General features: G+C 45.4%; 1 protein-coding gene across 3 annotated transcripts in view; it reads right to left on the bottom strand.

Moving 5' to 3' along the window:
- Positions 1–15438, bottom strand: part of LOC138643212 (cytochrome P450 2B19-like) — a 332244-nt gene that overhangs the window by 200325 nt on the left and 116481 nt on the right. The gene's annotated exons all lie outside the window — the stretch shown is intronic.

Genomic DNA, 15438 nt, shown 5'->3' on the forward strand with positions numbered 1-15438 from the left:
CCGCTGAACAGACGGTATGACAGCTGTGCTTGTAGTACCATCTATAGCGCATGAAAGTAGCTCCTGTTCTTCCTCCTCCTCATTGCCTACCAATCCATGTTGGGAGGACATGAGGCTAGTCTGAGTGTAATCAACCTGTGTGGTTCCTTGATCCATGTCCTCGTGCTCTGCCTGCAATGCATCCTCTTTAATTGTGAGCAGAGAGGTTTTCAGAATGCTGAGAAGCGGGATGGTAATGCTAATTATGGCGTCATCGCCGCACACCATCTTGGGGCAGTCCTCAAAGTTTTGTAGGATTGTACATATGTCTGACATCCATGTCCACTCCTGAGGTCTTATGTGTGGAGTCTGAACTGAATATCAACAGCCTTGTTGACATTGGTAGTCAACCACTGCCCTCTTCTGCTCACAAATCCTTTCTAACATATGCAGCATAGAATTCTAGCGCATAGGGACATCACACACCAGAAAGTGAGCCGGAAGCTGCAAACGCTGCTGAAGCACGGCAAGGGCGGCTGAAGCTATAGCTTATTTTCTAAAATGGGCAGACAGATGGCGTATTTTCACTAGCAGATCCGGCAGCTCCGGTTAGCTTTTCAGAAAACGTTGAACCACGAGGTTAAGCACATGGGCCAAGCAAGGTACGTGTGTGAGCTCACCTTGCCTCAGAGCCGCCACCAGGTTCCGGCCATTGTCACAAATGACCATGCCTGGCTGTAGGTTCAGTGGTGTCTTCCAAATATCTCATTGCTCTTTTAGCGCTGTCCACAACTCTTCAGGATTGTGCGGTTTTTCACCTATGCAGATTAGCTTCAGCACAGCCTGTTGCCGCTTGGCTGAGGCCATGCTGCAGTACTTCCAGCTTCTGACTGATGTGTTGATTTTAGAAATGGAGGCTGAAGAGGAGGAGGTAGTGCAGGAGCTGGTTGTGGGGGCAACCCTGATTGACATAGGGCCAGCAATCCTCGATGCGAGGAGGATGTGTTCCATCCCAATGTCCAACTGGGTCCTGGCTTCCACTATGTTAACCCAGTGTGTCATCATTGAGATGTACCATCCCTTCTCACAAGTACTTCACAACGTTTCCGTGGTTAGGTGGACTTTCCCAGTTACATCATTTTTGAGGGCACGGGTGATGTTGTGGAACACGTGCTGGTGTAATGCCAGTACGGCACACCAGGAAAAATAGTGGCGACTAGGGACCGAGTACCATCAGGTTGCGGAAAGCTTCTGTCTCAATGAGCCTAAAGGCAACATTTCGAGCGCAAGCAGAAGAGAAATGTTAGAATTTAGGACGGGGGCCTGTGGGGCGTTGCCTGGTTATTTTCGCTTGCATTCCAGTGACTGGGGATATAGACAACTGATGGTTGTGCTGGGACAAGTTTGTGGATGGGCTTGATGATGGTGCTGCTTGACTGTTGGCAACAACAGGTGCAGGGCTATAGGCATCTTCACATGCATGGTGGAATGGGGATTGGCTGCTATGCAAAAAAGTGGAAGAAGCAGTGGTGTCACCTGCAGACAGTGTTCCTGGAGTCTGGGGGTCGACCCACAAAGTCGGGTGCTTTGCTGCCATGTGCCTGATGATGCTGATGGTGGTCAGGCTGGTAGTTTTGCTACCCCTGCTGATGCGGGCATGGCAGTTGCTGCAAATGGCCTGTTTGGGGTTATCAGCAGAGTCTTTAAAGAATAGCCAGACTCAGGAAGATCTCTCAGGTGGAATGGCAACTTCACTCATGTTGGTGTTACGAGCAACGGATGCACACCTTCTGTCTGTGGCCACCACAATGGTTCTTCCTACCTGTTGAGGTGATGTGCCTCCTTCCCCATGTGTGCTGCTGTCCTCGCTCTGCAGGTCCTCCTGCCAGGTTGGGTCAGTCCCGATGTCAACCATCACATTGCCTTCCACATCCTCACCCTGCTCCTCCTCCTGACTTTCTGGCAATTGTGTCTCATCATCGTCCATATCTTCCGACACTTTCCCACCATTGCCTTCGTGTGACCGAGGCTGATCAAAGCTTTGGGCAACGCTACATGCAATCTCATCTGGCCCCACGTCAAGTTGACCAGTCGAGAGCATGAAATCTTGAAAGGGAAAACTGAACCGTTCTTCTGAGTGTCCAAGTGTGGGATTAGTTGTTTCAGGGCACAAGGCATAGTGGGAGGAAGGAGGATCAGAGTGAAGAATATCCGGTCCACACTCATGGCTACGCAGACTTGACCATGTGGAAGACATGGTGGTGGTGGTGGCTTAGAGACTGGAAGCATCATCCGCTATCCAAACCCCAACCGTTTCACACTGCTCTGGCTTCAATAGTGGTGTGCTGCGATCCCCTATAAACTGGGACAGGTAGGTCGAGCGAGATGATGTGGGTTTTTGTTGTGGCTCACTTTCAGCTTGGCCACGGCCTTGTCCTTTGCATGCACCATCAGCAGCACATCCACTTCCCCGTCCCTTGTCACTTGCGCCTTACTGAACAAATTCAAAAGCTCAACACGAATGTATTTATTTGGGATAAAATTATATCTGGTCGGTGTGCCGTCTAAGCTATGATTTCTCCACCACAGATATACCAGGCCTCAGCCAGATATAACAGACTGTATAAAATATATATTTTTGGGGGGGTGGATTTTTTTTTTTTTTAAAGGAGACCAAGGCTAGCAGACAGAACTATGCAATTTATGCCTGCGAAACTACGATTTTTCCACCACAGATACAACAGGCCTCAGCCTGACATAACAGACTGTATAATTTTGGGGGGGTTGGAGAATTTTTAAAATAACAAAAAAGCAGTGCAACAAGGCTAGCAAGCAGTACTATGTACTCGAGCCTGGGAACTTTTCAGAATATTTTCCCACGCTCGATTTTATATGAGGACATCCAGCAGAGGGCGCATCACCGCGACTGAAGGTAACTATAGGTTTTTCACCTACATTCCATTCATTCCCCGGGGTTTAACAGGCAGGAGCACAGCTGCATTTGCAGAGCTTCTGCTTGTAAAACTATTTAACCCCTTCAGATGGATTTACATCGTGGGACGTGACAGAACGACGGAAGGTATGAGATATTGTTGTTTTTTTATTTTACCTTTTTTACAGAACGAGAGTCTTCAGGTGGATTACCAGTATACTAAAATATTACACAAACCTGTGTATTTATTTCATTAAAATACTTTTTAATAATGTATGTGTGTGTTTTTTAACCATTTCACACTATTGGATTAATAATGGATATGTGTCATAATTGACGCCTCTCCATTATTAACCTGGCTTAATGTCACCTTACTATTGTAAGGTGACATTAACCCTTCATTACCCCATATCCCACCGCTACACGGGAATGGGAAGAGAGTGGCCAAGTACCAGAATAGGCACATCTTCCAGATGTGCCTTTTCTGGGGTGGCTGGGGGCAGATGTTTTTAGCCAGGGGGGGGGGCAATAACCATGGACGATCTCCAGGCTATTAATATCTGCCCTCAGTCACTGGCTTTACCATTCTGGCGGAGAAAATTGCGCTGGAGCCCACGCCAATTTTTTCCGCGATTTAACCCTTTAATTTAATAGCTAGAGCGCCCAAATTTTGCACATACACACTACTAACATTAGTAGTGTGGAATATGCAAAAAAAAGGGATATGAGATGGTTTACTGTATGTAAACCATGTCTCATATCATGTCTGGTTTGAGAAGGAGATAGGAAAAGCCGGCAAGTGAATTACCGGCTTTTAAGCTATCTAACATAGTAACATAGTAACATAGTTAGTAAGGCCGAAAAAAGACATTTGTCCATCCAGTTCAGCCTATATTCCATCATAATAAATCCCCAGATCTACGTCCTTCTACAGAACCTAATTGTATGATACAATATTGTTCTGCTCCAGGAAGACATCCAGGCCTCTCTTGAACCCCTCGACTGAGTTCGCCATCACCACCTCCTCAGGCAAGCAATTCCAGATTCTCACTGCCCTAACAGTAAAGAATCCTCTTCTATGTTGGTGGAAAAACCTTCTCTCCTCTAGCGCTGTATGATATATTAATATATATATATATATATATATATATGTGTCTCACTGACATATATATATATATATATATATATATATATATATATATATATATATATCCCTAGAATGCATACCCATAGAAATCTACACATTCACTCACCTGGGGCCTTTTAGGCCTGTTTACAATTATCATGGAATAGCTCAAATAAAAATACTTTTCAAAGTTTATTGCAAAGTAAGGATGCATTCTCACTAGCGCAGGGGTCCGCCAGGACGGGATTCCGTAATGGATCTGACCTCCTGGTGACCCCAGCTAAGGCTGGCGGACGCATACATGGGGCCTCGCAGGCCTGCCAGGTTACTTGTTTTCTATTTTCTATAAAATTACTTTAGTTAGAATTTTGAAACTCTAGGTATTCCTCAGGTATATAGTTGTTAGTAATTTCCAGTTGTTCATATATTTTTATGTTATAGGCATTTCGGTATAACAACCTTTTTTTGGGACTACCCCATATTCACGCACCTGGGGCCTCTTAGGCCTGTGTGCAAATAACACCGAATAACTCAAATAAAAATACTTTATCAAAATTTATTCTACAATTGCAACGTAAGGATGCATTCCAACTTTCGCTGGGGTCCGCCAGGAGGGGATACGTAATGGATCTGACCTTCTGGTGACCCCAGCTAAGGCTGGCAGAATCCCGCCATTCCGGCAGCCTTAGCTGGAGTTACCAGGAGGTCAGATCCATTATGGATCCCCTTCTGGCGAACCCCAGCACTACTGGGAACACAGCCTAAGATGTGTATATTTCAAAACATAATTACGTGCATAAAACAACTTACAAAAGTAAGTAAACGGGCACACCAAATATAGGCATTCTATATGCAATTTTTTTATGAAAACATTTTTTGGTTGTAGCAAACTTGGTGCAGGAATATTTATTTGTAACTTTACATATTCCCCCGACAATTCTTGCATATTATTTTTTCGGCTGAATGTTCCTTGCATACATTTTGTCCGCAAGTAGAACAGAAACGCTCCGATTTTCTTTCCTTCTTTGCTGGACAAATATAGCAGCGCTTTCTTTTTTTTTCTCTTTGTTCTGGATGTTCCAGAAAGCGTATTCCACATCGGATCATTGCCTCCGTAATTTGCCTTTGTAAGCATATCATGCTGCTTCTCTCCATCATAGTAAGCATCAAAAGTTCAAAGCAAAGTTCTGTCAAAAATAGACGTCTCTTGTCTTTCCTGTTGGCATGGAATTCTGGATTAGTTTGACAACAAATAATGTAGCTATTGAGGGCTGACACATCAAGGATATTGGAAAAAAGGGCAACAGGCCAACGTTTAGTCTGCCTTTTGCACGAATACTCTCCAATCATTTCGTCCATCTTGTCGACACCTCCTTTTGTCTTATTATAATGCAGTATGATTTGCAGTATAATGCAGTATAATGCAGTATGATGCAGGATCATGGGGTGCATTAAAAGAGGTCTGGATACACATGATGAGAGCATTATACTGCCTCTGTACAAATCCCTAGTTAGACCGCACATGGAGTACTGTGTCCAGTTTTGGGCACCGGTGCTCAGGAAGGATATAATGGAACTAGAGAGAGTACAAAGGAGGGCAACAAAATTAATAAAGGGGATGGGAGAACTACAATACCCAGATAGATTAGCGAAATTAGGATTATTTAGTCTAGAAAAAAGACGACTGAGGGGCGATCTAATAACCATGTATAAGTATATAAGGGGACAATACAAATATCTCGCTGAGGATCTGTTTATACCAAGGAAGGTGACGGGCACAAGGGGGCATTCTTTGCGTCTGGAGGAGAGAAGGTTTTTCCACCAACATAGAAGAGGATTCTTTACTGTTAGGGCAGTGAGAATCTGGAATTGCTTGCCTGAGGAGGTGGTGATGGCGAACTCAGTCGAGGGGTTCAAGAGAGGCCTGGATGTCTTCCTGGAGCAGAACAATATTGTATCATACAATTATTAGGTTCTGTAGAAGGACGTAGATCTGGGGATTTATTATGATGGAATATAGGCTGAACTGGATGGACAAATGTCTTTTTTTGGCCTTACTAACTATGTTACTATGTTACTATGTTACTATGATTTCAGGTTTTTTTGTCCTTTTATTGGTGTCAATACTTCCATTATGATGCATTGTACTCAGTAATATCACGGAAATCTCATCGATTTCATGGCCAGTCAATCCCCTGGAAGTAGACTGTGCCATTGTAATTTTAGATGTCAGTAAACTAAAAAGAAAAAAAAAATATTACAATCAGGCTTGTGCACTGTAAACCATATGTGATAAGACTCTTTGTTAGGGTCCCAGCACACCAAGCAATATAAAGCGGGTAAAGTGCAGCCCCACTCCTCTTACCTTCAACAGATCACTTTCTTGTAGTGCAGTAGAAGCCTCTGGTTTTGGAGCTCAGAAAGTTTCTATTTCCAGACAAAAGAAAGATGACTTCTTCCTCCAAAGTCTCTCCAGCAATTAGGACAAAAAGACCTGCGATGAGGTCAGAGACACATGACTTTGTGAGGGAGCCTCCCTTCCAAGATCACATGACCATGTTGTCATGCAGAATCCACACTCTTCCCAGCAATAGCAGAGTCATAAAAGTTCTTCCCCAGCAACAATACAGACAAAAAGACTGAGTATCACATGTAAACCTAGTACAGGCCTAAAAGGCCCCAGGTGCGTGAATATGGGGTAGTCCCAAGAAAAGGATGTTATACCGAAATGTCTGTAACATAAAAATATATGAATAACTGGAAATTACTAACAACTATATACCTGAGGATTGCCTAGATTTTCAAAATTCTAACTAAAGTACTTTTACAGAAAATAGAAAACAAGTAACCTGGCAGGCCTGCGAGGCCCCATGTATGCGTTCTAGGGTTAAATATAGACAGTACATATGTTTTTACTATTTTTTGAGCACATGGATCCATTGTATGTCCGTATGTCAGTTTTGCAAGCCTGCGAGAAAATCTCGCAGTACGGATGCCATACGGATTACATACGGAGGATGCCATGCGCAAAATACGCTGACACACCCTGCCTATGGAGTACTTACGGATCACCATTTTTTAAAATTTTGTGGCGTATTTTATACGCTGAGTGTGAGGCCGGCCTAAGTCCGGAGCAGCATGCTGCGAGCAGGGCAGAGTCAGGTCTCTTATAGACCTGATGACGCTGTGCAGCCAGCCAATCACTGTAATAAAAAGAACAAAGATGGCTGCGGCATTACAGTGCATGGCTGACAATCCCTACTCTGTCATTGGTGCTCTAAAGAGAGCCAGAATTGCAGGGCGGAGACCCGAGCTCCCACCGAATAAACCCGGAAATACTCGGTGCTCGCCGAGTACACCAAGCATAGTCATACTCAGACAAGTAACAAGTAGTGGCGAGCATGTTCGCTCATCACTAGTAACTACAAATAAAATGTGGCCACTAAAAATTGGTTTTGTAATTTTATTTGGATAAAGGAGAAATTGCTGATGAACTTTTAACCCTTCTAACTTTCTAACGAAAAAAAAAGTTTCAAAATTTGTGCTGATGTAAAGTAGACATGTGGTAGATGTTATTTATTAACTATTTTGTGTGACATCACTCTCTAGTTTAAGGGTATAAGAATTCAAATTTTGAAAATTGCAAAATTTAATTTGTAGTGGATGCTTTCCTGAAACGGAAAGTACTTGCAAGCAGGATAATACAAAGAATAGCAGGTTTACCCAGAATCCTTTGCAGTAGGCGGAGCTATGCAAATCATCTCTTTCCACCCCGGTCTAATCCACAGCGCTTGGAACCGCCAAGCGTGCAATGCTGCGGATTAGTTTCTAAATTTACACAGCCAACCAATTCCTACCTGTGGACACGTGTTTCGGGCTTTAGGCCCTCATCAGCACAGGGCTGGAATTGGTTGGCTGTATGGAGTGGGGCTCGGTGTGCAAGCGATACATATATCGGGCTTTTCGGTCTCTTTCGTCCCGCTACATTTAGCCCAACTTGGGTCTCTCCCTAAGGTGGCTAGCATATATATTGCTTGCACACCGAGCCCAACTCCATACAGCCAACCAATTCCAGCCCTGTGCTGATGAGGGCCTAAAGCCTGAAACACGTGTCCACAGGTAGGAATTGGTTGGCTGTGTAAATTTAGAAACTAATCCGCAGCATTGCACGCTTGGCGGTTCCAAGCGCTGTGGATTAGACTGGGGTGGAAAGAGATGATTTGCATAGCTCCGCCTACTGCAAAGGATTCTGGGTAAACCTGCTATTCTTTGTATTATGCTGCTTGCAAGTACTTTCCGTTTCAGGAAAGCATCCACTATGTATTTCCTTTAAGTAGAGGGCTTTTCAGTCTCTTTCGTCCCGCTATATTTAGCCCAACTTGGGTCTCTCCTAAAGGTGGCTAGCATATATGTAAAATTTAATTTGAACATTTTTGCCATATTTCCTATATTTTCACAAATAAGCTCAAGTCATATCGAAAATTTTTTACCACTAACATCAAGTACAATATGACCCAAGAAAAGCATCCCAGAATCACTGGGATATGTTGAAGCATTCCAGAGTTATTACCACATAAAATGACAGTGGTCAGAATTGTAAAATTTTGTCTGGTCATGAAGGTGAAAACAGGCTTTGTGTCATGGTTAGGTCATGGTTAATGTCCTGTTCTCTCAGGGTTAATGTTGTTGGCTTCTCTTTCAAGATGGGAGGGGTATTTATACTCACTCCTAGCTGGGTTTCTCTGTCAGCTATACATTCTGCTTTAGTCTGTGTGCTTGACCGATAGAGTGTGTGCCCGGTTGGCACTGTGTTTATCTTTCTTTCCGTGCGTTACTCTGTTCTTCTGGATTACTGAACTCTGGCTTTGCTTCTGACTATCCCCTGTCTCTCCCTTTTGGTAGCTCATGATCTCCTGGCTCCGATCTTTGCGTGTTTGATAACTCTCTAATGTTTATCCCTGCTCTTTTCCTTGGTGTCTGGCTCTGCCCCCTGACCTCCTTTCACTCTGTCACATGTCTAAGGTCCTGTTGATTACCAGGTTAGTAACCTGTCGTTTAGCTCAGCTCCTTTGCTGCTGTGTTCAGCTCTCCCTGCAGCATCAATGTCCAGGAGCTGTGACATTATTGCTGACCATACAGTCTTGGTATACCATGGATCCGATACAGGCTCATAGGGCATGTTAATGAGCTCTCCCAGCTTTTTCAGAAGCTGTCCGTGGATCAGCAAGCCTTGGTTCACTCGCACCAACAGGTGCAGATAGATGTGGCAGGTGCTTTACAGATGTCTGCTCCATTGGGATTCAGAGAGGGGGCCCCACTGATGTATCCCTAGCGGACCCTGAACCACCAGTAAAGATGCCCAATACTTTTTCTGGGGATACAAATTTTTTCAGGGTCTTTAAGGAGGGATGTAAGTTGTTTTTGAGTGGCGTCCCCGGACTTCTGGAAATGAAAGGCAGAGGGTGGGGGTAGTAATGTCCTTGTTAAGGGGGGCTCCACAGGCATGGGCTTTCTCTCTTTCTTCCTCTGCTCCTGAACGCATGTCTGTTAATCTGTTTTTTGTGGTTCTGGGACATATTTATGATGAGCCTGATAGAATACGTTTGGGGGAGGATATGGTGATGAGTGTGACACTGGGTAGGCACTCCGTTTAATGGTTCTGCTCAGAGTTTAGGCGTTGGGCAGCCGGAATTTCTTGGAAAGACACAGCCCTGAGGGGGTTGTTCTGCAAGGTTCTCTCTGACCGTCTGAAGGATGCTCTGGCACTTCGTCCTCCACCTGATACCCTGGAAGATGCCATGACACAGGCAGTTTGAATGGACAGAAGACTCTGTGCTAGAGGAGTGATGCAAGAAGAGACTTCCTTGTACTCCAAATTGTGTGACATTGCACCTGTACCTGAGCCCATGGAGATTGGGTCAGTCTTGGTTATGGAGAAAGCGAGAAGGCGCGGCAGAGACAACCAACTGTGTTTTTACTGTGGAGCATCTGGACACTGGAAAATGAACTGCCTCTCCTGCCCTTCTTCTGCGAAACGACTGAGTCTGGGCAATAATCGAGAAGTTTGTCCAGACTCTCAGGTACATTTTTTTTTTCGCTTGCAAAAATTGTGCTCCAAGTGGAATTGGAACTTGCTGGTGGTCCTGTGGTGATCACCGCCTTTGTTGACTGCGGTTCTTCCATTAATTTGATTGATGCCCAAGTTGTGACTCCTAATAAGATAGGGACAGTCAGGCTGGAAGGCCCTGTTAAAATTGTGGCTGTTGATTTGGCCCCTCTTATCTTGGATGGAATTTGCTTCAGGACCGATGTCTTTTCTCTGAAAGTGGGTTCCAATCACGTGGAAAAATTAAGTTGTTTTGTGATGAATAATCTACCTGCAGGACTTGTTCTGGATATGCCCTGGCTACAACGCCACAATTCTGTCATTGATTGGGTGGCAGGAGAGATCACTCAATGGGGATGTAAGGGTAATGGACTGTGTTGTAACCTGGGACCTTTTGTTAGCCTGGTAAAGTCTGCATCTGTGTAGTCTGTCAGTCTGGAAGGTTTTCCGGAGTACCTGAAAGACTTTGAAGACGTGTTTTCCGAAAGCGAGGCTGAGGCGCTTCCACCACATCGACCCGGTAATTGTGCTATTGATTTTAGTTCCAGGAGCCAAATTACCAAGGCTCGTTTGTACAATCTGTCTGGGCCTGAGCGCCAAGCCATGAAAGAATACATCACAGAGAGTCTCCGCAAGGGGTATATTCGGCCTTCAGTCTCACACGTGGAGATTGGGTTTTTCTTTGTGAAGAAAAAAGATGGTGGTTTGCGACCATGCCTCGAATTTCGGGAACTGAATAAGATTACAGTAAAAATCACATATCCTCTTCCACTTATTCCTGATTTATGTAATCAACTCACTGGAGCCAAGGGGTTTTCTTAACTTGATTTACGAGGGGCTTATAACCTTATAAGGATCCGAGAGGGGGATGAATGGAAAACAGCGTTTCTGACGACCGAGGGTTTATTTGAAAATTTGGTTATGCCCTTCGGTCTCACTAACGCCCCTGCTGTTTCCCAGAATTTAATTAGTGTTGTTTTTTCTGACCTTATTGGACACTATGTTGTCATTTACCTGGATGATGTCTAGATATACTCAGAGGACAGTCAGTCACACTTACACCATCTACATACGGTTCTTTTGAGACTCAGGGAGAACCATTTATATGCTAAGCTGGAGAAGTGTTCATTCTTTATGCAAGAACTGTCTTTTCTGGATTTAATTGTATCTGGGAAGGGATTCTGCATGGATCCGAGGAAGATTCAGGCCATTTATGATTGGGTGGAACCTCATGACCTGAAGGGGTTGCAACGATTTCTGGGCTTCGCTAATTATTATAGGAAGTTCATTAAAGGGTTTTCGCAAGTGGTGAAACCCTTAACGGACTTCACACTCAAAGGGGTGGATGTAAAAAATTGGTCCGTGGCCTCAAAAAATTCCTAAATAATTGTTTCATTTCAGCCCCTGTGTTGATACAACCTGATCCGTTGAGACCTTTTATCGTGGAGGTCGGCGCTTCAGAGGTAGGGGTGGGAATAGTGTTGTCTAAGGGCCTGTCCACTGACTAACCTTAAACCCTGTGCCTTTTTCTCTAAAAAATGATCTTCGGCCGAGAGAAATTATGATGTCGGCAACAGGAAATTGTTGGAATTTAAATTGGCCTTCGAAGAATGGAGGCATTTTCAGGAGGGGGCTGTTCATCCCATTACGATCAACACTGATTATAAAAATTTGGCCTATATCGAGTCCACAAAGAGATTGACCCCCAGACAGGCTCAGTGGGCACTTTTTTTCTCAGTTTCATCTTACCATTACGTTCCAACCAGGGTCTAAAAATGTAAAGGCAGATGCCTTATCACAAAGTTGTAGTTCTGTGTCCCCTTCAGAACCTCCTTCCTCTATTCTTCAACCGGGAGTGGTTGTGGCAGAAGTCTCATCTGAGTTAGGCCGGGATCGCACATGCGAGAAATACGTCCGAGTCTCGCATGGTAATACCCAGCATTGCCGCTGTCTCTCTGGAGCGGACCGTGAGGCAGCATAGCAATACATGCAGCCTCACGCTCCGCTCCAGAGAGACAGCGGCAATGCTGGGTATTACCATGCGAGACTCGGACGTATTTCTCGCATGTATGATCCCGGCCTTAGAGAGATTTTGGAAGCACAAACTCCCAGGAATAAACCCCCAGGCAAATTGTTTGTACCCGATCATTTCTGTCTGACACTTCTGCAAGAATTTCTTGATTCTGTGTTGAGTGCGCACGCTGGGATTGCAGCTACCTGGGGGCAATGACTAGGAATTTTTGGTGGCCCTCTATGGGTACTGATATCAAAAAGTTTGTGAATACTTGTGGGGTGTGTGCTCGTTCTAAGAGCACTCTAGTCTTGCCGGACGGGAAATTGATACCTTTGCCAATTCCAGATAAACCTTGGACACACCTGTCCATGGATTTTATCACTAATCTTCCATCTTCCAAGGGCAACTCAGTAGTTTAGTTAGTGGTTGATAGGTTTTCGAAGCAAGACCATTTTGTGCCGTTACCTGTGTTGCCTTCTGATGAAATATTAGCTTGCTTGTTTATTCAGCGTATAGTTCAGTTGCTTGGGGTTCCTGTGAATGTGGTGTCTGACAGGGGTGTGCAATTTGTGGCCAGGTTTTGGAGGGCTTTTTGTAAGATGTTTGGGTTACGTTGTCATTCTCCTCTGCTTATCACCCTGAATCTAACGGACAGACTGAATCCACCAACCAGTCGTTGGAACAAATTGTGAGATATCTGGCCTCTTCTAGACAGGAGGACTGGTGTGAGGTATTACCCATGGCAGAATTTGTGTTCAATTGTCGTATTAATCAGTCTACTGGCAAATCTCCCTTTCAGGTCAATGAAGGGTTTGTTCCGCAGGTTGGAGAATTTCCCCGCATGGATTCTGGTTGCCCTGGTGCCCAGGATTTTGTGCAACAGTTAAGAACCCTTTGCAGGGAGGTTCAGGGAAACATCTCCAAAGCGAAGAAGAGGTACATATATTTTGCAGACAGGAGGAGGGGGTCAGCTCCTACACTGATTTTAGGGGAGAAGGTGTGGTTATCTATCCGTAACATCAAACTTAAGATACCCACTATGAAGCTGGGCCCCAGGTTTATAGGTCCATACAAAATTATAGAGGTGATCAACCCTGTGGCCTATAGATTACAGTTGACTACCTCCTTCAAAATTTCTAATGTCTTTCACAGGTCCCTATTAAAACCTGTGGGGATGGTTAAGGGGGGTACTGCCATGGTTAGGACATGGTTAATGTCCTGTTCTCTCAGAGTTAATGTTGGCCTTTCTTTCAAGATGGGAGGGGTATTTATACTCACTCCTAGCTGGGTTTCTCTGTCATCTATACGTTCTGCTTTAGTCTGTGTGCTTGACCCCAGGAGTGTGTGCGCGGTTTGCATTGTGTTTAACTTGCTCTCCATGCATTACTCTGTTTGTTCTTCTGAATTACTGAACTCTGTCTTAGCCTCTGACTAACCCCTGTCTCTCCCTTTTGGTACCTTGTGATCTCCTGGCTCTGATCTTTGTTTGATAACTCTCTAGTGTATTTCCTTTCTCTGTTCCCTGTCATCTGGCTCCAATCCCTGACCTCCTCTCACTCTGTCACATGTCTAAGGTCCTGTTTGTTACCACGTTAGTAGCCCGGCATTTAGCTCAGATCCTTTGCTGCTGTGTGCAGCTCTTCCCGCATTATTAATACCCGGGAGCCATGACACTTTGTAGCGACAAGGTTAAAGCACCACACCAGCGTTTTCTTTGTTTTCAGTGCTGGAGTGGTGCTTTAAATATAAACCCCCTGCTCCCATTCCTATACTCACCTTCCAGCGATTTCACCTTTTACCAATGCCACTCCGGTCACATGGCGACATCTTGTCCCTGTAATTTCTGACCGGCTTTAAAGGGAACCTGTCACCCCGAAAATCGTGGGTGAGGTAAGCCTACCGGCATCAGGGGCTTATCTGCAGCATTCTGTAATGCTGTAGATAAGCCCCCGATGTTACCTGAAAAAGGAGAAAAAGACGTTATATTATACTCACCCAGGGGTGGTCCCGCTGCTGGTCAGGTCGGATGGGCGTCTCTGGTCCGCTGCGGCGCCTCCCATCTTCATTACAAGACGTCCTCTTCTGATCTTCAGCCATGGCTCTGGCGCAGGCGTACTTTGCTCTGCCCTGTTGAGGGCAGAGGATAGTACTGCAGTGCGCAGGCGCCGGAAAGGTCAGAGGCCCGGCGCCTGCGCACTGCAGTACTTTGTCTGCCCTCAACAGTACAGAATGCTGCAGATAAGCCCCTGATGCCGGTAGGCTTACCTCACCCGCGATTTTCGGGGTGACAGGTTCCCTTTAAGTCAGCAGTTACAACACAAGAGCCTTTGAGACCTAGAACAAGGCTCTCATAGAGATGTATGGAAAAGTGACCTCCGGCACGCTCTTTTAAACACTGGGGCTGCAGGCAGGTCACTTTATGCTTGAGACCGACGGGAGCAACACTTTGAAAGAATTAAGGCTGTGGCAGGTGAATATGAGATTGTGGACAGGGGAATTACCACCAGTAAAGCACCACTCCAACAGTGCAATTAAAAAGGCTGGAGTGGTGCTTTTGCCTAGGAGGGACCCTGGGAGCGGGTGCATTGCTGTGCACCAGTCCTGGATATGTGCTTTTCTTCCCTCTCTACAGTCCGCTGAACTCTGATTTGCTCCACATTGCGCTTTTCAGATCTCCCAGCTTGATCCCATTTGAGCATCAGCTTGGGCCCACATAATTGAGACTCACCCTTGTTTCTTAGTATTGCATTAAGACCTCTGTGTTGCTGGACCTTGGCATGCTGCTCAGCTTTCATGCACTGCACCTGCCTGCGGTATCCTGATGTACTCCACCTGCCTGTGGCTTCATGAACTGTGCCTATCTGTGGTTTTCTGACATCCACCACCTGCCTGCAATCTCCAGTCCCATGGCTGTCCTTGTCTCATATGCTCCTGCTATCTGCTGTGCTTACGCCCATGACCCTTGTCCCCACCCAGACCTTGAGCTTGAAGTATCCAACTCAACTGGTGAACATAACTAGCAGTCTGTGGGGGAGAGGTCATTTTTATATTTTTAGAAGTTTATGATAGTAAGGGGACATGGAGTGCAGTCTGTGAGAAAGAGGGGAATGGGGAGTGGTCTGTGAGATAAGGGCATAGGGTGCAATCTGTGAGAGGGCATGGGGAGCAGTCCGTGAAAGAGAGGGCATGGGGAGCAGTCCGTGAAAGAGGGGGCATGGGGAGCAGTCCGTGAAAGAGAGGGCATGGGGAGCAGTCCGTGAAAGAGGGGGCATGGGGAGCAG

Source organism: Ranitomeya imitator, chromosome 6 (genome assembly GCF_032444005.1).
Source record: "Ranitomeya imitator isolate aRanImi1 chromosome 6, aRanImi1.pri, whole genome shotgun sequence".
Classification (NCBI taxonomy): domain Eukaryota; kingdom Metazoa; phylum Chordata; class Amphibia; order Anura; family Dendrobatidae; genus Ranitomeya; species Ranitomeya imitator.